A 25,038-nucleotide genomic window follows, 5' to 3' on the forward strand; every position below is an offset into this window, starting at 1 on the left:
CTTTTCGAAGAAAAGCATGGAGTTCTCCCTGGTGTCCTGGGCAATCACAACTTAAACACCAAAACAGATTATCTGGTCATTTATTTCATTGTTGTTGGTGGGACCTGGCTATACGCAAATTAGTTGCCGTGTTATCATACATTACAACAGGGACTATACTTCAAAAGAACTTTGTTGGCGGTGAAGTGCTTTGGACTTTGTGGGGTCATGAAAGGCGATACATAAATGCAATTTCTGTCTATCATTACAGCAAAGACAAATTATATAATTACAGTACAATCAATTTATGTTATTACAGAACAACCATTTTATGAATGACACTGATCAGATGCTATATTCAATTCAAATGGTTTCCATGTGTGACATTGTTCCTGCTCACTGCTCAGAAAATCCCATGGATGAAATCGACCCTTAAGTTCAAGTCACTGAGTAAATCATCTTTTTATACAATAACCAGACATTCCCCTTTGTGCATGGTGCCATTACATCCCCAGGCTAAAAAGATCTCAATGGTATCACCCTCCTGTGACTCGTTGGCATTTTAAACACTCACTGACTAGGTGGGAGCTGGAACAGTGAAAAATTTGGAAATAGCAGAGCTAAAGTTTGATGCTGAAACCAGGTGTCTTCTTATGTTAAAAAAACAACCATGGATGAAGAAAATGATAAGGTTTTTATGGCAATAGATTTGCAAAGAGTCCAGATTTAATTAGTGGCAATAAAAATCAGATAAATATCAGTGTTGTGGAAATATGCATTTTAATCTCAAACTGTTAGTTTTCAGACAGTTGGGGACTGATTTTCTGCCTCTACACCCCTTCTCCCCCACCTCCACCCCCACCCAAAGAACATCACCAAAGTGCACTGCTCCTGTCCAGCCCAGGAGCTCTGGGTATTTTCTGTCCCAGCTCATTAACACAGCCCAGGGGCACCCAGGCTGAGTCGAATCCTCTGACTGGGCTTTACTACTGAATAATGGCAACACATTTGAGCTCAGTTGCCCTGCGTATGAGGTCCCCAAGACAGAGACCATGAGCGAGAAGGCCCCAGAGATCTGTTGATGGATAGTTGCACCATGGCTACAATCAAAGAGGATGTCATTTGTGACTTTGATTAGATCTATTTACGTGCTGTGGCAGGAGCAGAAACCTGATTGGAGAGATTCAAAGCTAGATTTGAAGGAAAGATGAGCATGAATTTGGGAGGTGACAACATATTCAAGGACTTTGGAGAGAAAATGGAGATTGGAAATGGGCAGTAGTGTGCGATGACAGAGGGACCAAGAGTGGGGTTTTTGAGGTGGAGAAGGGAGTGATGACTGGTTTTGAAAGGGAGGGGTGACTACCTGAGAAGAGGGAACCATTTATAATGTCAGCTAACATGGAAGTCAGGAAGGGAAGTTGGGAGTTGGGTGGTCAGCAAGATCAAGGGAGTAGGAAGTGGGACTCATGGACAAGCTGTGCTCTGGACAAGCGACAGGGGGAGAGATTAGAGAAACAAGAGAAAGAGATGAGCCTCGATATTAACCTTTCTACAACGGTCAGAGAGGGTCAGAGAATGGGGTTTAAGAATTAAATATGGAGAACACGACCCCAACACGGCATGTACCATGCATGGCGTCTCTTCCCCACCGATTGCAATGCTCTTTCACCCCTCCCAATCCCGACCTCTCCCCCTCCCAATCCTGACCTCTCCCCCTCCCAATCCCGACTCTCCCCCTCCCAATCCTGACCTTTCTTCCCCCTCCCAATCCCGACATCTCTCCCCTTCCCAATTGCATCCTCACTTCCTCCTCCCAATCCCGACCTTTCACCCCCTCCAAATCGTGGCATCTCTTCCCCCACCCCACTCTCTCCCCTCTCCCGATCCCGACCTTTCTCCCCCTACCTGATCGCAAACTCCTTTCCCCCTCCTGATCACGTCCCCTCCCGATCCAGGCCTCTTTCACCCTTTTGATCCCTGCACCTTTCCTCCTCTCATTTGCAGCCTCTCTCCCCCTCTCCTGATCCTGGCCTCTCTCCCCCCTCCCGATCCCGGCCTTGCTACCCCCTCCAGATTCCAGCAACTACCCATTTTCCCAATCGCGACCTCTTCCCCCCCACCCTCCTGAGTGCGGCCTCTCTCACTCCTCCCACTGTATTGGAAACGCAATTTAGAGATGCAAGTGCGTCAGGGAAGATATCTAAATCAGCTGGGAGCTTTGAGTTGATATTTGAAGCTGTCAAATCCTCAGCTAATTCAATGGCCACTGACCTTCTGCCTCAACTTCACTGATGAGGTCTAGGCACAGCAGGAATCCTGTGGGAGTCCTGTTAAAGAAAAGGGGGGGTTGGGGGAAAGCATTGTTAAGTGGCTGTAAAGAAGTCATGAATGGGTCCCCTGCCGCTGCCTGTCGGGTTTGCTCAGCGCTAGCAGACCCGACATCGCGAAATGCAGGTGTTCACATGTTGACAGCGGGTTCTGCTGCCCCGCCACCAATTGGGTGCGCTGACTGCTGGCAAAATCCAACCTACATTTCACCAGAATTGTAATAGTTGTGAAGCGATTTGCGATGTCCTGAGACCATGAAATGTATTACACTGACACCGGAGTCCTTTCGGTCCGGGAAGGCAGTGCGTTCTGGAACCCCGGAGCTAGACAATCTCCTCCTCGAGGCCACCTGCATGCATGCTGGTAATGTCCATACTTAACTGTCTTGTTACTGTTTATATCTGATTGGACAGTATTTATTTATTGAAGTTTTAACTTTATAATGTCAACTCGCTCTAACGGAGAAATCATTTACCCGGCATGGTCCAATCCCGAGGGACCCGGATAATCGAGAGTTGCTTGTATATAAAGGCACCTCATTGTTTCTTTACTGAGAAATTTGATGAATGCAGAATGGAATCACCAGTGTGGCTGAAATCTTTTCCTTGGTATTCCCAGCAACTTTAAGAATGTTTCTTAATAAAATATAGGTTATTAAGAAACTATTTTAAATGAATCCTGAGATTGCTTTGCTATTTGGAGAGCAAAGTGGTACATTGAGACAGCAGTTCAATAAATTCAATGTTTGAAAAGAAATACAGTAAATCAAAATCAAAGATAATCAGATTCTTTTTCAAGCGAAGTTTGGCCTCAAATGGGCAAATTTCAATTATTTGCACTGGAATCACAGAATGCTACAGCACAGGAAACAACCATTTGTGTAGCTCTCAAAGTCTGGCTCAGAGTCTTTCTCAAAATAAACTATCTAATCCCACGCTCTCCTCACCATAAGGTTTAGTATTTCTCTTTTTCAAGCAATTATATAATTCCTTTTAAATGTATTTTTAGACTCTGTTTCAACCGGGAACCCACTGTCAAAACGCGCATACTGGATGCTCCTAATGTCGGGTCTGCCAACACTGAGCAAACCCAACAGGTAGTAACAGGCAAGGCAACTGAACTCATTAGTGGCTTGTTTACAGTCACTTAGCAATGCTTTTTCCCAGCTTTTGGGATTTGACAGGTCATCCACCAGTTTCCCACTGTGCCTCGACTTCGTCTGTGTCGCTGAGGCAGGAGGCCAGTGGCCATTGAATCAGCTGTTGAGTTGACAGCTTCAAATGGACAGTTAAAGCTCCGACCTGTATTTTCACAACAGATTTAACATGCTGCAAGTCTTTACACAAGTCTCCATCAATCTGACCTCATTACCTCTCTCACCATTGACAGATCGCTTCTGTCATCTCTACTCCACCTGCCATCTATTCCATCAGCATGCATGCCCTCTATACTGTTTTACCTTGGTCCTCATAATACCACCATGATCATCCCCAACACCAGCATCACCAGGCACACCAGCAGCACCAAGAACACCAGCAGTACCAACAACAACACCAACTTTCTCCGCAATCACCTGATGCTGCACTGGACACAGAGCATCAGCACCCGACCCCATTGCTGCCCGGGAGGCCTGGGGTGGCCTCACCATGGCCACATTTACTTCACTTCACACTGTGCACCTTGGCTGCCACATGATGCGCCAGGTTGGCACCAACCCACACCATCCCTACAATGCCCACGCCATTCCTTTTACACTCACCAGCATTGCGGGGGATGGGGGGGAGGCGCAGGGGGTGGGGGGGGGGCGGGGCGGCATTATGTCTGACCATTCACTGCAACTCACTAAGCTACTTCAAAAGGTGCACACAAATCTGTCCAAGAACGCAAAGTGTTGAAAATAAAGGTTTCAATGTTTGACAGCGCATTAACAGAAACTTTACATGAACATTGCATAAAACACCCAAGTGCCTACCCTTGTGTGTTGTTAGTTGGTATGCTTGCACTTAGGATGAGGTTAATTGTGAGGGGTGGCAAGTGAGATGGGGATGTGATAATGTAGATAGAGAGGGATGGGTGGAGGTGCAAGGTAAGTTGGTGTGAGTGAGGATGTGCAGGAGTAGGGTAGGGAAGGCAGAGTGATGGGGATGTGATGAGAGGCACAGCAGGATGAGGATGAGTGTGGCTTTGGACGTTTTGTGATTTACTGAGATCATTGAAAGGTTTGCGGCATTGTACCGAGGTCCTCCTGACTACAACCTGCTTGTGCTCTCCTGTGCAATGTGCAACCAGGCTGCGTTGACCTCCTGGGGAGCTCTCTTCCGTCCATTGGAAGGGAAGAGAACCTCTCTGCATGCTGTGACTCCCCCATAAGCACATGGAGGGAGTCATGGGAGAGCCTGGTTGCAGCCGTGCCCCTCTGTGCCATGATTGTCATTGTTTGCAGCACCTCAATGCTGTAGAACACTAACAGCACAACTGTCAATTTAAAGTTGGCCATGGTCCCTTTAAGGAAACCAGCTGATGTGCGTCATCAAATCACGTCACCAGATCCGCTTCCTCTAATTAGCTGGGAAGCGTGCTGGGCGGGCTTAACAAGTCCAATCTTGGAAAATTAATTTCAGAGGCCAGATGGAGACAGCAGCGAGTTCGGGACCCAACACCAACGTCATCTGCTATGGAACTGCCGAAGTTTGTAAAATCATGTCCATGAATTGCATATTCTAACCACCCTGTGTAAAGATATTTTTTCCAACCTGCCTTTTCTTTTTGTAATTAATTTAAATTTATGCATTTACTGTACCCTCTCACCAAGAAGTGGTCATAATCTCACACTGTGTATCTCATCATAACCTTTCATAAATTTGAAGAGCTCTACCAGATCACCCTTTCTCAGCTCTTGTGAAAAAATCCCCAATTTCTCCAGTTGCACTCTATCATTGTACTCCCTCATTCCTGGTAACGCCCTAGCTTTTTAAAATTCATTCCTGGGATGTGGGGATCGCTGGCAAGGCCGGCATTTATTGCCCATCCATAATTGCCCTTGAGAAGATGGTGGTGAGCCGCCTTTTTGAACCGCTGCAGTCCGTGTGGTGAAGGTGCTCCCACAGTGCTGTTAGGGAGGGAGTTCCAGGATTTTGACCCAGCAACGATGAAGGAATGGCAATATATTTCCAAGTCAGGATGGTGTGGGACTTGGAGGGGAACTTGCAGGTGATGGTGTTTCCACAAGCCTGCTGCCCTTGTCCTTCCAGGTGGTACAGGTCGCGCGTTTGGGAGGTGCTGCCGAAGAAGCCTTGACGAGTTGCTGCAGTGCATCCTAGTGATGCACATGTCCTATTCCGTTTATATCCTTCCTATAATAGAGTGCCCAAACTGCCTACATTACTCAACTGTGGCCTAATTATGGCCTTGTGTGAGTTTAACATTGCTTCATTGCTGTTATATTTTATGCCTCTCGCAGGAAAACCAAAGAATCTATTTGCCAGTTTACTGGCCTATCTAGTTGCACTGTCACATTTAATGACCTGCATTAATAGCAGCTTTTTGTTGCACCCCAAGCGCTCTCAGCCCCATGACTCCATTGTAAATCGTACTAATTAAGGTGCATTTCCTTTCCTCACTCCCAAAATGTATTACTTCACATTGTTCTATATTGAATTGCATCTGCCACCTATCTGCCCAATCGGCCAGCCTATCTATGTTCTCCAACAGTCTTTTGGAATCCTCATCACATTTTTGCTCACCCTCCCAAATTGGTGCCCAAATTGGTACATTTCAATTTACATCAATAAATTTCAATATTCTTTTCTTAATTCCCAAATCCAGGCTATTTATGTATTTGGTAAATAAGAGCAGCCCCAACATAAATCCATCACTATGACTTTCTATTAGAGAAACTATCTTTCTCCCTAACCTTTCCTTTCTGCATTCAAACATTATCAAATGCTGTTTGAAAATCCACATAAACCACATCCACTCCATTTCTTGAATCTATCATTTTTATAGAAGGAATAAAATATTGGCTGGATAGATATCAGATGAAATGTAATGTGAGCTGATACATTTAAGGGAAGAGTAAGGAGAGGAAATGGGCCCGAAATGGAGTAGCCTGGCAGAGAGACAGTGTTCAAATACATAAATCTTTAAAAGTGAAATATGAGTTGAGAAGGTGTTGAAGAAAGCATATGGGAGCCTCTGTTTTATAAATAGTGGTACTGACTACAAAAGCAAAGAGGTAATATGAAGCCTATACAAATTATAGGTTAGGCTACAGTTAAAATATTGGGTCTAGTTTTTCGCGCCTCACTTAAGGAAGAATGTCATGGTTATGGAGAGGGTAGGGAAAGAACTCAATAAGATATTATCAGAGATGAGAGGCTTTAATCATGAACGTAATGTAAATAAATTGGGGTTCTGTTCATCGGAACAAATAAGGTTAAGAGGAGATTGGATCAAGGTCTAAAAGCTCATGAAGAGTTTTGATAAGGTAAACTGGGAAATAATATTTCCATTGGTCAGTGAGTCATTTATTGTAAGGCATAAATTTCAGATCATCACAAAAAAATGAGGGGAGATGTAAGTGGTCTCCCTTAGGTGTTTTCGACTCACCCCCACTTTACAATAGTTCGAGAGCTGGGAGTGATTACTGTACTGAACAGATGAATGAGTCAGGGACGAATACCTTGGTCTTAACCTGCAATGCTTTTATTAAAGTTAACGCACACACCTGCACCCAGTAAAACCACACACACCCTGGTGTGTAAAACAAACAAATACAGTACAACACACAGTCTGGTCCATCTAAACCGGTCCCTATCGCGAAGTACCCACATCTAAAACCTCCCTGAAACATCTAAGATTTGGTTGGGAGAACGCAATATACTCCTTCACACCATGGCTGTGATCTTAAAATAAAGATGTGTGCAGAGATGATGCTCACCGATTCATTGGCTTACTCACTGCTTCTCCTGATGAAAAACATGTCTGTTCTGGTTTCTTCTCTCTTGTAGAGGCGAAGCAGCAAGAGCAAGAGAGAGAGAGCTGTGGCCACACAGCCTCTTTTATACCACCAGTTCGTTTGCCTTTTCAGGCCGAATAAAGTTTGGTGTTGTTTCGAGGCTTCCTGTGGGTGTGTCTTCTGGTCCAATACGGTTTTTTCCTTTGTTTCGAGGCTTCCTGTTTTGCCAATGATGGGTTTTTGCTTCCAACCGGTCTGGGCTTAATGGCCTTCTCTTGTTCTGGTAATTCCTGTCTCTCGGGGTTATCTCATCCAGGTAATGGTTTGATCACTGATCAGTTCATCTGATCTACCTTTGACGAGTTCACATTACTTAACAATGGACCCTCTAATTGCCCATCACCTGCGATGAATTGCCTTATCTTGCCCATTGTCTTCCCAGCCCACACCTGCCCAGCATTCCAAGTCCAATACCTGGGCCCCTCCCACAAACAGCTTCCAGCTTTTTCTGCAGTGAGAAAAATATGTCCAACAAATCCTTGGGGATTAAAATGCAATATCCAGATAATGTGCAACAAATCCTTGGGGACTGATGCTTACAGAGAGGGTAGGCAAAATTCTTTAGAAACAGAGGAATTGTTAGACAAGAAAAGACTAAGGTCCATCTACTTCGACTTCTGCTATCCTGGTAGTTGCAGGAACGTTGATAAAGGAGTGGTTGACCAATCACAGATGGCTGGTAAGAAGTAGAATGTCCCACCAGCAACAATGAGGAAAGCAGAATCCACAATAGCTTTTAAAAGGAACAAGGATAACTATTTGAAAAAGGAAACTTTAAAAGGGTCTGGGGATAGGGCAGGGAAATGGAATAGAATGAGTAGCTCTTGCCGAGAGCTGGACTAGATGCAATAGGCTGAATGGCATCCTTGTACGCTGTAACACTCTTTGGTTCTAGGAAATCATTTTATACGGTTGGACAAACATAGCTTGCCTCTTAGAACTGACTGGTGTAATCAGGCTCACATTTCTCCAAGTGCTGAGTAATTCCATCCCATAGTCATTTATCAACAACTGAAGAAAAGCACACAGATTCCTGGCTTGACCCTGCCTCCTTATTTGAGGACTGTTTCTTATTTCTCACCCTCCAGTCCACTGCCACAATTTTTCTTTCTACAGAATTTTGGAGAACTACCATCAGAACCTCCACTATTTCTTCCTTCAGGATCCTTGGATGTAAATCATCAGGTTCTGGTGACTTGTGCGCCTTTAACCCATAAAACGTCAGTGCTTTTAGATCACAATGGACAATGAATGATTACTTACGGACAATTTATTCCCCATCTTCCTCCACCACAAAGATATATCAAGCAAATGAATATATCACTGTTTCTCTGAACACAGAGGGGCTGAACTTGGTGGACTCACTGCCCGCTGCCGGCGAGTTTATGGGCGATCTCCCCTCCGAGTGAGTTTGGTGGAGGCCTCCCACTTGCGGGGAGAGAAGACCGCTGGGAACCGCCGCTGACGTCCACGAGCATGCAACATGCATAAGTGTCGTCCCGCCCGCCGAGCTGCCAGTTTGCTCCAGGCGGGAGTCGGCGGCAGTAGGGGGAAGGACCATCGTGTAGAGGCTGGTCTAACCCCGATGGTAATTATGAAGACCTGCAAAAAAAGATTAGTAAACTTCTTTTCTTTATTTTTTTTCCAGCAATTCAGGTGGTTGGGGTCCCCTGAAGGTTTTCCAGTGTTTTTTTTTTGGAAAATGTTTATATGTTCCCCTCTCCCTGAGCCCGACTCAATCTTTGGTGGTACTTTGTCGAGGATTGCATTTGCCACCGAGATTGGGAGATCCCACCTGCTGCCACCCAGATTCAGGGCGTAGGTCGCTTTTTTGCCGCTGGGTGGTCTTTCCAGGACTTTTCCATGAAACTCCTGGCCAAACTATCGTCCGGTATCTCAATGATACTTTGGGTGGCACTAGGGCAGAACTTAGCTTCTACTTAACTTCGGGGTCACTGTGATTTTATATTATCTGATAAAAATGTGATTTATTTTCAAAGTGTAAATTGTTAACCAGCATTGAGGGTTCAGTATTGAGGAATCAATGATCTCCAGAGATTTATAAAAGTATGAAAAGAAACTTAAGGTGGTCAACCTGCCCCATTGTTCTTACAGCAAAATTCTGCCTGGTGTCTTAACGCCATACTGACAAAGACCATGATCCCCTGATGTGTCACATGAAGAGACAGTAGCAGAGAAGAAAAATAAAATAATTATAAACCATGTGGGGTGAGAATGGGGTATAAAAAAATAATCTAGAAAACAACTGTGAGGTTACTCAGACCAGAAAGTACCGACCAATATATACAGAACTGGACAGTAGAGATAGCTGCAGTAATCCCAAATGTTTAAGAGTTGGTGATGGTTATTCATCATCATCATCATCATCATCATAGGCGGTCCCTCGAACAAGGATGACTTGCTTCCACATGAGTTCACAGATGTTTCAATGAACTCCAATTGGAGGGGTGGAAGATGCATGGGCGTGGATTTTTTGGTGAGTTTAAAAAAGACGAGTGAAGCATCTCAACACAGCTTCAGAATGTCCCAAAGCACTTCACACCAATTCTGAAGTGCAGTCACTGGCAGGATCTTACTAGAGTTGGGCACCGTGCACCATGCCCCATTAGTTAGACATTTTCCTGTAACTTTCAGATCAAAAATTCTGTGGTATCTTCCTTTCGACCTCACCACACACACAGACTCCAAAATGGCTCTTAACACGGGATCTTGTCAGGTGACCTGTCACCTGATACCTTTATTGTGAAAACAGCATTGGCTGCATTACCACAGTAGTCCACTGGGTAGAACTATATTACAATTCTCCCTCCTTAATGAAGAAGTAATTATAACATAATCATCAAACATAACTGGCATGGTTATACGTAACAAAAGATATGGACTTATTTCTCTCTCTTCTCTCTCTTACTCTACCTCTATCGTGATTCTCTTTCTGTCTTAATTGTTTCTCTTCTACTGACTGTGCCAAGTTTGACTTTAACAACAAGAACCTGGTTCGTGGCTGTCGTTTCAGAAACAACTCTGTTGGTGTTATACCAGTTGTTGTATGAGGAGTATTACGATATGTAGTTAGAAAATTTGCCAAATTTGTGGTCCAAAGACTACTGTCGTTTCTTTGGATTTGATTCCAACATTTTGTTTGATGAGGGCATGTTTTACAATTTGTACAGTGCGTCCTGCTGCACCATTTGAAGCGGGGTGGTACGGTGGAACCTTGATATGTTTCACACCATTTTTGCTCCTTCTAGCTCAGCAAAATCGATATGTAACCTTTGCCACACCCTGGGAGGCCATTTCCATGCCTGTAATGGTACTGATGGTGGTTTCTTGCTTACCGATTAACATGTTGTACACTGACTCACGATGTACTCTTTATCTTTATCTTGACCTGGACACCAGAAGTAACTGCATGCAAAACTCTTGGTCAAACACATTCCCAGGCGCTGGTCATGAAGATCTCCTAATAATTTGGACCTGAATTTATAGAAACATAGAAACATAGAAACATGGAAACATAGAAACATAGAAAATAGGTGCAGGAGTAGGCCATTCGGCCATTCGAGCCTGCACCGCCATTCAATAAGATCATGGTTGATCATTCACCTCAGTACCCTTTCCTGCTTTCTCTCCATACCCCTTGATCCCTTTAGCCATGAGGGCCATATCTAACTCCCTCTTGAATATATCCAATCAACTGGCATCAACAACTCTCTGCGGCAGGGAATTCCACAGGTTAACAACTCTCTGAGTGAAGAAGTTTCTCCTCATCTCAGTCCTAAATGGCCTACCCCTTATCCTAAGACTGTGTCCCCTGGTTCTGGACTTCCCCAACATCGGGAACATTCTTCCCGCATCTAATCTGTCCAGTCCCATCAGAATCTTATACGTTTCTAAGAGGTCCCCTCTCATCCTTCTAAACTCCAGTGTATAAAGGCCCAGTTGATCCAGTCTCTCCTCATATGTCTGTTCAGCCATCCCTGGAATCAGTCTGGTGAACCTTTGCTGCACTCCCTCAATAGCAAGAACATCCTTCCTCAGATTAGGAGACCAAAACTGAACACAATATTCCAGGTGAGGCCTCACCAAGGCCCTGGACAGCTGCAGTAAGACCTCCCTGCTCCTATACACAAATCCCCTAGCTATGAAGGCCAACATGCCATTTGCCTTCTTCACCGCCTTCTGTATCTGCATGCCAACTTTCAATGACTGATGAACCATGACACCCAGGTCTGGTTGCACCTCCCCTTTTCCTAATCTTCCGCCATTCAGATAATATTCCGCCTTCGTGTTTTTGCCACCAACATGGATAACCTCACATTTATCTACATTATACTGCATCTGCCATGCATTTGCCCACTCACCTAACCTGTCCAAATCACCCTGCAGCCTCTTAGCATCCTCCTCACAGCTCACACCGCCACCCAGTTTAGTGTCATCTGCAAACTTGGAGATATTACACTCAATTCCTTCATCTAAATCATTAATGTATATTGTAAAGAGCTGGGGTCCCAGCACTGAGCCCTGCGGCACTCCACTAGTCACTGCCTCCCATTCCGAAAAGGACCCATTTATCCCAACTCTCGGCTTCCTGTCTGCCAACCAATTCTCTATCCACGCCAATACATTACCCCCAATACCATCATCATCATAGGCAGCCCCTTGTATTGAGGATGACTTGCTTCCATGCCAAAAAGGATGAGTTCACAGGTGTTTCAATGAAGGACCTAATATTCCAGGTGATGAACTACATATTGAAGATGCCAATGCATGGATTTTTTTAACGTGTGGTGGCCGTTGCACTCCAGCTACCACACGGGCTCGACAGAGCTACGTCTTCGTCCAGTGGCAAGATGACTGGAGACCAGCTCTGCTGCACCGACCTAATGCGCACACATATCGCGGTGTGGGCTGGCCCGTGCTGCTCCTGGGCCTTCGGCTCTTCTGGGTCCTGAACTCACACCTCTCCTGGGCCCCGATCACAAACACTCCCAGGGCAGATAAAGCACAGGTTAGATAAAGGGTAAATCTTCCTCTACACTGCTCCATCAAACACTCCCTGGGCAGGTACAGCATGGGTTAAATACAGTCAAGCTCCCGCTACACTGTCGCATCAAACACTCCCAGGGCAGGTACAGCACGGGGTTAGATACAGAGTAAAGCTCCCTCTACACTGTCCCATCAAACACTCCCAGGGCAGGTACAGCACATGTTAAATGCAGTCAAGCTCCCTCTACACTGTCCAATCAAACACTCCCAGGGCAGGTACAGCATGGGATTAGATACAGAGCAAAGCTCCCTCTATACTGTTCCATCAAACACTCCCAGGGCAGGTACAGCACGAGTTAAATACAGGCAAGCTCCCTCTACACTGCCCCATCAAACACTCCCAGGGCAGGTACAGCATGGGTTAGATACAGAGTAAAGCTCCCTCTACACTGGCCCATCAAACACTCCCAGGCCCCCACCCCCCACACCAGTGCAGATCAACCAACAATCAGTGATGATACGCATACTACCCTGCTTTTAGTTAGGCTCAACACATAGTAAGTACTTATGAAAGCTTCCTTCCAGCACTGGATTTATGATGTTGCCTAAGCCCTCCAACTGGACTGCAGCCTTGAAACTCTCTTCCACAAATCTATCATTGGGTGCTTGTTTGGCCTCTTGATCTCCTGCTACAAATGATATCTGTTCTCTTCTGCCCATTATCTGTGGTGGCTCAGAGCCATTCAGGACGAGCCAATGAGCCACTTTGAAGTTCTTTTCTGAAACAGTTTTACATGGTGCTCTCTACCAGCTGGCTTTTACAGTCCTTGAATGCTGTGTCGCATTCTTCTGACCATTTCCAATGGACCTGTTTTTTCAACAGCTCATTTACTGTAGCCAAATTTGATAGGAACTTCCCATAATAGTTCAAAAGACCTAAAAATAATCAAAGTTCAGTGACATTCTTGGGAGTGGGTGCATTTCTGATTGTATCCAGCTTTCCCTTGGTTGGATGTAGACCATCTTTGTCTACTCTGTACCCTAAGTACTCCACGGAGTTTTGAAATAACTCACACTTGCGAGCAGACACTTGTACTCTGTGCCTCTCTAGCCGTTTAAGGACTCCACTTAATATGTTATTATGAATTTTCCTATTTGGTACTGAAATTAGTATGTCATCTATTTAACATTCTACCCTTCAATACCTTGCAAAATCTGGTTCATCACCCCTTGGAATATGGCAGGGGTGGAAGGCACTCCAAATGGTAGCCTATTAAATTGATATAGGCCTAGATGAGTATTTATAGTCAAGTATGACTTGGACTCCTCATCTAGTTCAAGTTGTAAGTAGGCATTTGTGAGATCTAACTTTTAGAAGATCTGACCACCTGTCAGCGTTGTGAACAAATCTTCTACGTTTATCAATATGTTGGGGCCATTACCCTCTAGAACCTGGTTTATGGTTACTTTATAATCACCACACAACCTTACCTTATCATCGGACTTAGGTACAACAACAATGGGTGTAACCCAATTACATAGATCTATCTTAGAGATAATGTTCTCAATCTCAAGTCTTTTAAGTTCTTGCTCAACTTTCTCCTTGAGTGCATATGGTTTCGGGACGTGGCTTGCAGTAAACTGGTCTAGTGTCCTTCTGTACCCTGACACTCGCCTGTTTCACAGAACACCTTCGGATACTTCTTGATGACATCATCCTTCAATGCAAATCTCATTTCGACACGAAATATTCCAATCCAGCTTCAATGATCCCAACCAATTTCTACCTAGTAAGACAGGCTTGTCTCCTGCCACTACTAAGAGAGGCAAGCTCTGAAATTGATCCTTCTATTTCACCAGTACGGTGATACGACTACCACAGGAATTTGCTCTCCTGAGTAGCCTCGCAACTCTACCTTGGATTTCTCCAATGAGAAATCATGCAACTTGTCGAGATATAGCACTTTTGTTATTACGCTCACGGATACACAAGTGTTAATTTCTATGGGAACCTGGTTCCTGCAAAATCTACTTGGATAATGATACTTTTCGAATTTCTGTTAGATACCCTCATGCTCCTGATGACATGTATCTCTTTGTTCTGTTGATTTTCTTCCATGCTATGTAGTCTCTGGGGATTTCTACTTGTAGCCTTGAAAGTTGGTTTACTCTTCAGTCAGCATGCCTTTGCAAGATGCCCAGTTTTCCTGCAAAAGAAATATTCTGCCTTTACATATGGACAACTTTGAACAATGTGTTGTCACAGGCACCAATAGCACAACTTCAATGTGCTGTTAACTTGCCAGTTGCTGAAGCCTTAGGGCCCAACTGCCTTTTATTTTTAATCTGCAGGCGATTCACGTCGGTTGCCTGACGACTGGAAATAGTATGAAATTCTCGGCAATATTGGTCGGCCATGTCCATTGACATAGCTGTCTGACAAGCTAAATCAAAATTCAAGTTAGGAGTTGTCAACAACTTTTTTCTGATTGCTTCTTATTTCATCCCACAAATCAAGCGGTCACGCAATGCTCGGTCCTGAAAGTTTTGAAATGACAGTAAATAGATAGCTTCTTTAATGCTACAATGTACTCACTGATACTTTCATCAATGAATTAATCTTGGGCTCCATCAGTGACATGTCCTTTGGCTTGACAGTCAGGAAAATAACGCGTTTTCTTTCCAACACCACCCGGTTAAGGCTTTCATCATCGGGGACTTCGATGATACTATTTGCAGTGAATAATGTTTTCAGCCACTCCTCATATGCCCTGAAAGCCTCTCGGCCACAGTGAAATGCACCCAAGCGCCCTATTATTCCCATAGGCAGGCCATCTGGACTCTTCAGTTCAGCCACGTGTGCCTGTAATTTACGTTGTATCTTTAGCATTTCTGCAAACAAAGGACCTCTCTAGTCTCTCTGTTGTTTGGCTTGGATCATTCACCAACAAAAATTTCAACTAGGGTATCTAGAAATCCCATCCTCGTCGCCAAATGTGATATTTTCCTTATGACCTCACAACACACACAGACTCTAAGATAGCTCTTAACCGAGGAACTTGTCAGGTAACCTGTCACCTGATGCTTTGATTGTGAAAACAGCAATGGCTGCATTACCATAGTAGTCCACTAGGTGGAGCAGTAGTCCACGAGGTGGAACTATGCTACAACTTCTTTGCACCGTAACTTGCTGGAAGTGCGACCTCAGTGTACGATGGAACCAACAGTCTATCTCCTTAACCAATGAGATTTAAAGATTGAGAATTAAAAAAACAGAGCAACAATGAGAAAGGATTTCACGGGCCCTCAATCTAATGTCTCAATTGAATGGCACTGTACAACACTCCCTCAGGAGTGATTGAAGTGTCACCCTTGATTATGGGCATAAGTCCTGGAGTATGATTTGAACCCATGACTTTATCAGAGGCATGTGAGAGTTAATCTGATGGGATAACTGGTCTCAGTATCTATATTGAAGCGATTGCACCTCTGATGTAACTTTAGGAGGCTACATTCTTGCTGGTATGTAATCCTCAGGGTGTAGCAGTTCAACAGAATACACACAAAAAAAGAATGCATGTAACTTTAGAACAAAGCCAGACAATGCCACAAATGACCAACAGGTCAGGCAGCATCTGAAAGGGGGAATGTGATCAGTATTCCGCGTGGAACTCCAGTATACAACAGAAATTGCTTTCCCTGATCCACAAACCTTTCCACAGGACCACGGGATTCTCTGAACGATAAATGCTTTCAAACTAAACATCCATTAGCTCTTCTCTTTCAGACGCTGACTGACCTGTTGTATTTCCAGCGTTTTACATTTTTGTTTCGGATTACGGGAAACCTGGTTTCATCGGTGTCATCTGGGAACAGGATTACAATTACAATTCTAATGATAACGGAGAAATGTCCTAGTCCATCCTGAATACCGAGGGAAAAGAGTTCAGTGACATGGAGAAACAAAGCAAAACATCATGACCACAGAGAATAATTTATTCCCCTCACTACAACAGTGAGATTGTTGAGGTGAACATTTAAGATTTCATCGCAAGTAGCCAAGAGGAGCAATCTTGCTCCATAAGCTGAGAAAATCTTGGCCTAACTGCAATTCATGAACCTGAAGTTGTTAACTTGTGGTATAGACTGCCACCTAGCTGGCTGAATACAGACTCAGCTTCGAGAGAGATTCGTAACTCAACTGCACACAGAGGATGGTGCCAAGGTCGGAGAGAGATGAACACGTTGAGAGGTGTCCTATCCATGGTACATAAGAGTAAGATGAACTCAATTGGCCAAATAACCTTTTCTAATTCTTACCTTTTCCCATTCTGTGTTTGCCTGTCCAAGTTACATGGAAGAATTTCTTAAAAATACCTCTGAATATGATTTTATAAGTTTGCACTATCCATTTCGTTGGACAATTTATCTTAACCTTCCGTCTAATGTGTTCTCAATAGAAAGCAAGATTTCACAGTTATACAGCACCTTACACATCTCAAAGCACGTCACAGCCAATGAAGTACGTTGGAAGTGCAGTTATCGTTGTAATGTAGGGAACGCTGCAATCAAATTGCACACAAGGTCCCACAAACAGTAATCAGATAAATGACTAGATAATAAAAACAGAAAATGCTGGAAATACTCAGCAGGTCAGGCAGCATCTGTGGAGAGAGAAACAGAGTTAACGTTTCAGGTCGATGACCTTTCATCAGAACTGGAAAGCTCATTGACCTGAAACGTTAACTCTATTTCTCTCTCCGCAGATACTGCCTGACCTGCTGAGTGTTTCCAGCATTTTTATTTCAGATTTCTGGCATCCGCAGTATTCTATTTTGTACAAATGACCAGATAATCTGTTTTAGTTATGTTGGTTGAGGGATAAATATTGGCCCAGGACACCGGTTAGAACTCCCCTGCTCTTCTTTGAATAGCACCATGGGAACTGAGAGGGTAGATGGGGCCTCAGCTTAACGTCCCATCTGCAAGGTGGCACCTCCGATAATGCAGCACTCCCTCTGTACTGCACTGGAGTGTCCGCCTTGATTTTGTACTTAAATCTCTGGAGTGGGACTGGAATCCACAACCTTCAGACTCAGGATTGCTCCAAGCAAGCTAAATCTGGCACCTGAAGCCTGTCTCCATTGCCTAAGCTGAGTCTGGCCTCTGTGTGGCCCCACTGTCAACAAAAAGGTAATCACTCCAAGATGTAAATATATAGCTTGTAAAAAGCTGCGCATTATATGGCTGTAATATTGAAATTGCTCCATAATTGGTTATAAAATATGAAAAGAAAAGCAGTTTGATGAAAGAATCTACTCTGAGGAATTATAAAATGCCCATTATTGGCCATTATGAATGGAGTGGGTTACACTTAAACTGCTGTGTCGTAGGGCGGCATTAACCCTTCTGTGGAATTACTGTAATCATTTTCTCAATGACTTGTGTTTTAGCACAGTAATCTGCTTGATCATCACATCCAAACCAAGCACAAGGAAACTGATTGGCTGATCATATAAATGTGTGCACTGATGTTCCTGGGGACCTATACGTTAAGTAACATGCTGATTACTGTTCGCTGTCAGTAAAATAACTTGAAAGTTACAAAGGCCTCGGGTCAGTGTATACAGAGGCCTAGGGTCAGTGTATACAGAGGCCTCGGGTCAGTGTATACAGAGGCCTAGGGTCAGTGTATACAGAGGCCTTGAGTTAGTGTATACAGAGGGCTGGGGTCAGTGTATACAGAGGCCTAGGGCCAGTGTATACAGAAGGCTGGGGCCAGTGTATACAGAGGGCTGGGGCCAGTGTATACAGAGGGCTGGGGCCAGTGTATACAGAGGGCTGGGGTCAGTGTAGACAGAGGGCTGGGGTCAGTGTAGACAGAGGCCTGGGGTCAGAGTAGACAGAGAGCTGGGGTCAGAGAGTTATGGTAATTATAGTTATGGCCAAAAGACTTGCACTGATTGTTTTCTGAGTCTGAGGTTAATTTGGACGATTATTGGTAAGATTAACATTATTAGTCTTGTGGACATACTGTTGGCAGTCGAAATCCTTATTTATTCTGAAACTCAGAACAGCAAATAGGATCCAGGGGCTGGATTGTTGCCTCAGTTATGCTTCGGTTAGTGCCCCGGTGGGGCGTTACATGCTGTTTTTGGGCGTTATGCCAGGTGTCCAGGATTTAGTGCCCGGGCGGAATATTCGGCTATTGGTTTGCGTTGGCGCAAAAACTTACTGCCCCGCCCTCCATTTCCAGCGTGATTATGACATCAATCATCGTGCAAGGCTGCGCTAGCATCCCGGAAGGAGATTTTGGCCATCACGCCTCATTTACCATCCGCCCCAGGAAATGCCTGAAAACACCGCCGGTCCCAGGGTGCAGCAGGTGCTACTGGCTGTATACTTAAATGGAGGCTGGTGGATCTTATATCGCAGTTGTCAGTGACTGCTATAGCTGCGCGCGGAACGCTGCGTGAGGCTCCGAGTGGTAAACGCCACTTTTATGTGCCAGGACACTTTGCTTACAAGGCCAGTGACAAATTTCAATGGGAGGCAATACTCGTTCGCCAGCGTATCATGCTGGTTGCTATTGGCAAGCAGCTTCAAGCTGGAAGAACGGTTCTTGTCCATGTTGAGCCACAGATTCGAAGAGGTGGCAGACATATGGGGAGGAGGACGACCCTGCCCCACAGGTTTACAGGGAACATCGTTCATACCTCCAGCTCTCTGAGGCACAGTGCATTAGAAGGCGGCGCTTTCGAAAAGAAGTACTGACAGATATGTGAGCAGTGCGTCACGAATGTTTCAACGACAAAGACAAGAGCAGGGCTGGCTGATCGGGACAAAGGTTATGGCTTGGCCCTCTGGCTCATGACCCCTCTCCTGAACCCTGCCACACAAGCGCTGCAATGACAGCCATGCAACCACCCACAACATCATCGACTAAACAATTGGCCTGCTGAAGCGCTTCCGATGCCTGGACTGCTATGGAGGCAGCCTTCAATACTCCCCTCATCAGGTCTCCGAATTCATTGTGGTGTGCTGCATGCTACACAAGTTAGCCATCATGAGGGGCCAATGGGGATTGCAGGATCATCTCGGGAGGAGGAGAACGAGGAGGACGAGCCTAGCAAGGAACCCATTGTGGAGCCACCACAACCACAGGGGAGACAGCGGGAGATGCGGCCGCAGCAAGAGCCTTACGTTGCCAGCTCATCATTGAGCGGTTTGTTTGAATGGGGAAGGTGGGGTTGCAGCTTTGACTCGGGACTCTGTGCCACCATGACGGCTCATCTACACTGAATTCTGCAATGTGACACGAGGCACCAATGGCAAAGGTCCAAGAAAGATTTTTATAAACATCTACAATGAACAATGCACCCCCTCAGCAACCCAAAAAGATACAATGATTAAACCAGCAAGTCAATGCAAAATAAACTATTTCTTAACACACAACTATTTCCAATTTGAACAATTCTACATAAATTCATGAGCTCAACCTTGTGCCAGCCCTTATTGACTCTTCGCCACACTTTCCCCTCCCTTACCTTCAGGCTCCTCCCATACCTGCTGCTCCTCCTCAATGAGGCCTCAGTGCCTACAGCAAGGCTACTGTGTTGGGGGGGCCAGACAATGCAGATGGCGTCAGAGGATGCCCTGGACCAGCTCTTGGCCTGGAAGGCCCGGCTATGGACTGCTGCGCCTCATCATCGGCGGAAGCAGTCACTGGTGGCTGTGGTGTCAACCATGTATGGTGCATGGTTGGCAAATCAGTGGTGGTAGCTGGAATGCTGCCATCCTGAGGAAGGACAGCACCTCCCATTTCCTGGAAGCCACTCACTCTCCGACGGGGCTAGTCCTGAATATCCGGAGCACGATGTGTCTCCACAACTCGCTGGTCTGCTTCAGCACCATCCCTTCCCCATTGGACAGTGGGGAACGCAGAGAGGATGGCAGCAGTCATCGACTGCATCGCATCACCAAGCTGAAGCGTAGCTTGTGCCTGCGATGTGCCCGAGGCGGCGACTTTATCGAGGGCACAGGCCACACACTCTGAAACATCACTGTCACTGCTCGAGGCCACCAGCCTCTGTGTGTGGGCAATGATGGCCTCGCTGGACTACTGAGTCGCAGTGACAGTCTGTGACGCTGCCTCCGCAACAGTCGCAGTGAGCTTGTCAATGCTCGTTGGGATCCGTCCCAATCCATCCATCATCTCACGGTGCATTCCTGTGTTCTCCCTGGACATTTCCACCAAGTCCAGTTCCATGTCTGCCCGTCATTGAGCAGACCGACTTTGCCAACTCACCCTCTGGAGAGCTGGCCTGTGAGATTGTCCGCTTGTGCTGCATTGGTGTATGCGACTGGTACCAGGACCCACCAAAGACGCAAACCCTGAAAAATCTCATCGTCGCCAGGTGAGGAATGTTGAGGTGGAGCAACTGGTGGGCTCTGCGCCTCAGTCATGTTGGTCGTGTCCGCACCCTGATCATCACCACCGTGACCTGCGGTTGATGCATCCAGGGAAGGCTGGAGCGATTGTGGCTGATCTTCTGCAAGCACAGATGTGTGGTTAGCAGCAGGGGAGGGGGCAGGGTGACATGAGGAAGGTGGCATTGCACATGTTCATTTGAAGGCCTACCGCCACTTCATTATATGTCTCAATGCAGTCTCTTCTGCGCCCTCTCCATTTACGTACCCTCACTACGCCCCTGGCAACTGCCCGAGCTGCTATTCCAATGAGGGCCGACAGTCGTTCCTCAACATCATTCAGCTTCAGTATTTGAGGCAGGCCCCCCCCCCCCCCCCCCACCCCCCCCTCCCCGCCTTTGCGCAGCTGCTCCCTCCTGTTGTGGGAGTGCTTCGACTGCAAAGAGAAAAATAGGAAGGGTTCAGAAAGGGATTATCGCCTGTTGTGGCACGTATGCCTGCCACAGTACAATAGGTGAGACTGTGTGAATGTTCTAGTGGCTTCTGTTCAATCTGTTTGGATGTTGCATGAGCTTCGTGAGCAATTGTTAGGGGGTTAGAGGGATGTAACAACGGGGCTGTGAGTGATCGTTCTGAAAGCCATAGCAGCAGTGGGGGTGTATCGCAAGGAAAGATATAAATAGTGAGTTCATGTGCATCGACCATTAGAAGGCAATGGGTGCACAAGGCAGCTTTCATCTTTCTTATACATTGTGAAACCCACCCCACAGACAGCAAGACTTTTAAGAGGGGATCATATGCATGAAAGTCTTCACATAGTGTGTGAGATTCATGTTAGAAGGAAAGGAGGTATATATAAATATGAATGGTACTCACCCTGATTACTCTGGTAAGGTCGGTGAACTTTTTCCGGCATGTGTCCCAGTTCTGGGCACAGTATCTGCAGCAGAGCCCTCCTGTGCTAGGTCCCTCCACAGCCTCTTAAATACAGCTGGGCTCCCCCAGCAAGATGGAGTGAGGACTACCTCCTCTCCACTGTGCGGCCTAAGGACTCACTTGCCTCATTAGAGAAGTGCCGAGCACGCTGCCTTCCTTCCTGCTCCTCTACCTCTGCTGAAGTGGGGCGGTTTATATGTGCATGGGAAGCTGCCACACCCTGCATCAGCGTTTGCGCCTGGGGAAAAATGATTTTTGTTGCGCATGCACAAAATGGCCACGACCTTTAACGCTGCAAGTTTCGGCTTGGGTGCACAAAGTCCGTTGTGCAACGCCTGACTTAAGGCCAACGCTCCTCCAACTTACATATTCGCCAAAATTTTCAGTCGAAGGCGCAAATTATTTTGAGGCACTAACTTTAACGCCCCACCGCGATTAACGCCCCAAAATCCCAGAAGCCCCAAATCCAGCCCCAGGTTCCTTAATGTGAAGGAGGGTGCGAAGCCAACCTTTCTTGGTGCTTAGAGCGGTACCCTATGCTCCAAAGGAAAGGAAATCAGTGGAATTAGATTGCACAGAGCGTGAGAGCATAATCGGGAAAATCGAACACAGTGACTGGAAAAATCCAATCAGCAAGTCCAACCTGATGGTCCTGTAATATTTGTGGTGACTATTGAATCGGCACGAACCTTGGTCTGTTTGTTCATTAATATCCCCTGCCCAGGATGAAGAGTTATTCACCAATCTCAGTGGTGGCCAATCATTTTGTAAATGGGATCTTTCCCTGATTCGCTTGCAATTGGCGCTAATTGAAGAAAGTCGGAATTTTGTCAGCAATAAATAAAAGGACCTGATTGTTACAAAAGGCTGAAGTTTGGTATTGCATCTGCTGCGGCCAAATTTCAGAAAACCATGGAGTTAATTGTAGCCAGTCTCCAAGGGACTCAATGGCCCTTGGATGATCTCTGGTTACTGGAAGACATCTGTGGAATTGCAAAGCAGTTTTCCAGCGTTTACATGAACCCGATCTCTGACTAAAGAACTCCAACTGCTCGTTGTTCACAAGTTTGGTATTCAACCATCAAAAATAAAGTGTGAATCTACTCCAATGAATGTTCCTGCTTCCGATCATTGGTTTAGTGTGGGGGAATCAGCCCAGAATCCTGTGCACGGTGAAAGAGTTTTTACATATCTAGGATTACATCGGATATATGGCACAGAAACAGGCCATTCGGCCAAACCAGTCCATGCCGGCGTTTATGCTCCACTCGAGCCTCCTCCCATCTTTCCTCATCTAAATCTATCAGCATAACCCTCTATTCCTTTCTCCCTCATCGTCTAGCACTCCCTTATTTGAGCACATAAATCTAGGCTGACACTCCAGTGCAGTGCTGAGGGATGCACTGTCAGAGGTGCCGTCTTTCAGATCAGATGTTAAGCCATTAAACTTGCTCTCTCAAGTGGACGTAAAAGATCCCATGGCACTATTTCAAAGCAGAGCAGGGGAGTTATTCTGGCCAATATTTATCCCTCAATCAACATAACGACAACAGATTATCTGGTTGTTATCACATTGCTGTTGGTGGGAACTTGCTGTGTGTAAATTGGCTGCCAAGTTTCCTACATTGCAACAGTGACTACACTCCAAAAGTACTTCATTGGTTGTAAAGTGCTTTGAGACGTCCAGTGGTTGTGAAAGGTGCTATATAAATGTAAGTCTTTCTTTTTTTCTTTCTTAAATGCATCGATACTATTCGTTTCAACCACTCCCTGTGGTAGCGAGTTCCATATTCTCACCACTCTCTGGGTAAAGAAGTTTCTTCTGAATTCCCTATTGGATGCTGTCATTTCTTAGTCCAGTCAATTATTACCGCAACATTGTTCCAAACATGTTGATGGTCATATAGCCGTTGAGTAGACCCCTTCGCACGACCGTAAAGTGAGAGTGGTCAAAAGACTATCAATGCCATTTTGAATGGCTGAAGAGTCTGTTAGCAAGTGCACCATTACTGGGGCATCCTGACCCTAATTTGTCACTGATTTTATCATTTGATACAGTTGATGTGGAAGCTGTGCTTTTCCTCGATATCCTGATGATTGCGAACGATCGATAGTGTTCTCCTCCTGTACCCTGACCATCCGAAACCAGTTATTCACAACTCAACCGCGAGGCCCTCGCAATCATACTTGAGTGAAGGATTTTCACACTTACCTGTTTGGATGTTGTTTCCTTCTGTATACCGATCATAAACCGTTAGCTTTCCTTTTCTCTGCAAACTAATGGGAGCTGGTCAGGAGAAGATTGGAATAGTCTAGTCAGGGTAATGAAGGTACGGATGAGGGTTTCAGCAGCAGATGAGCTGAGGCAGGGGCAGAGACAGGTGATATTATGGAGGTGGATGTAGGCGGTCTTAATGATGGAGTGGATACGGTGTCGGAATCTCAACTCAGCACCACCAAAGCAAACTAACGATACACTCATTCCATTGCTGCTTGTGGGAGCTTGCTGTGCACAAAATGGCTGCCACACTTGCAGTACAGCCTCCTATTTCCCTGGGGGGTTTCATTCTGACGGTAGTCCACTAGAATCCACTGGAAACCAGCAGGGAGCTCGTTGTGCCCCGTCCCTGCCGATTCCAGGAGTTTTGGGCTGGCTGTGTGCGCAGCAGGTTTCTGCCCACCCTTTACAAGACCAGTGACATCAGGGTGTGTCCCCAGGGCATTGCAACTGGGATCAGGGGTGCTCTAGGCTCAGAGTCCCCACTTGCCCACTCAGTCAGCACCTGAGTATGACTGGAGGTCGATAGACAGAGAGATGAGGTAATCTGGTCTCCAGCTGGGTGCAAGTGGGACCCAGGGCAGGGATTCCCGAGGGCTGTCTGGGGTTGGGGGTGTGGGTAGTAACAGTCCCGGGGGATTGTGTTCCCAGAGGTGGGGGGTCCCCAGCCAGTAGAGGCTCTCTCCTCCTTTAAAACACTCCTTAAAACTTACCTCTTTGACCAAGCTTTTGATCACCTATGTTTTTTCCAAGCTTTTTGAATTTGATAGGTCACCCACCGGTTTCCTGCTGTGCCTAGACCTCACCTGTGAAGCTGAGGTGGAAGGTCAGTGGCCATTGTTTCAGCTGAGGAGATGACAGCTTCAAATGTCAAGTCAAAGCTCCCAGCTAATTGAGAAATGTTCCGTTAGCCACTAGTTTCTCTAAACTGCATTTCCACTACAGATTGAGGATGCTGCAAGTCTTTACACAAGTCTCCACCCAGCCTGACCTTATTATCTCTCCCACCATTGACAGATCGCTTCTGTCATTTCTACTTCACCTGCCATCTATTTCATCA

Source organism: Pristiophorus japonicus, chromosome 18 (genome assembly GCF_044704955.1).
Source record: "Pristiophorus japonicus isolate sPriJap1 chromosome 18, sPriJap1.hap1, whole genome shotgun sequence".
In the NCBI taxonomy this organism is placed as follows: domain Eukaryota; kingdom Metazoa; phylum Chordata; class Chondrichthyes; family Pristiophoridae; genus Pristiophorus; species Pristiophorus japonicus.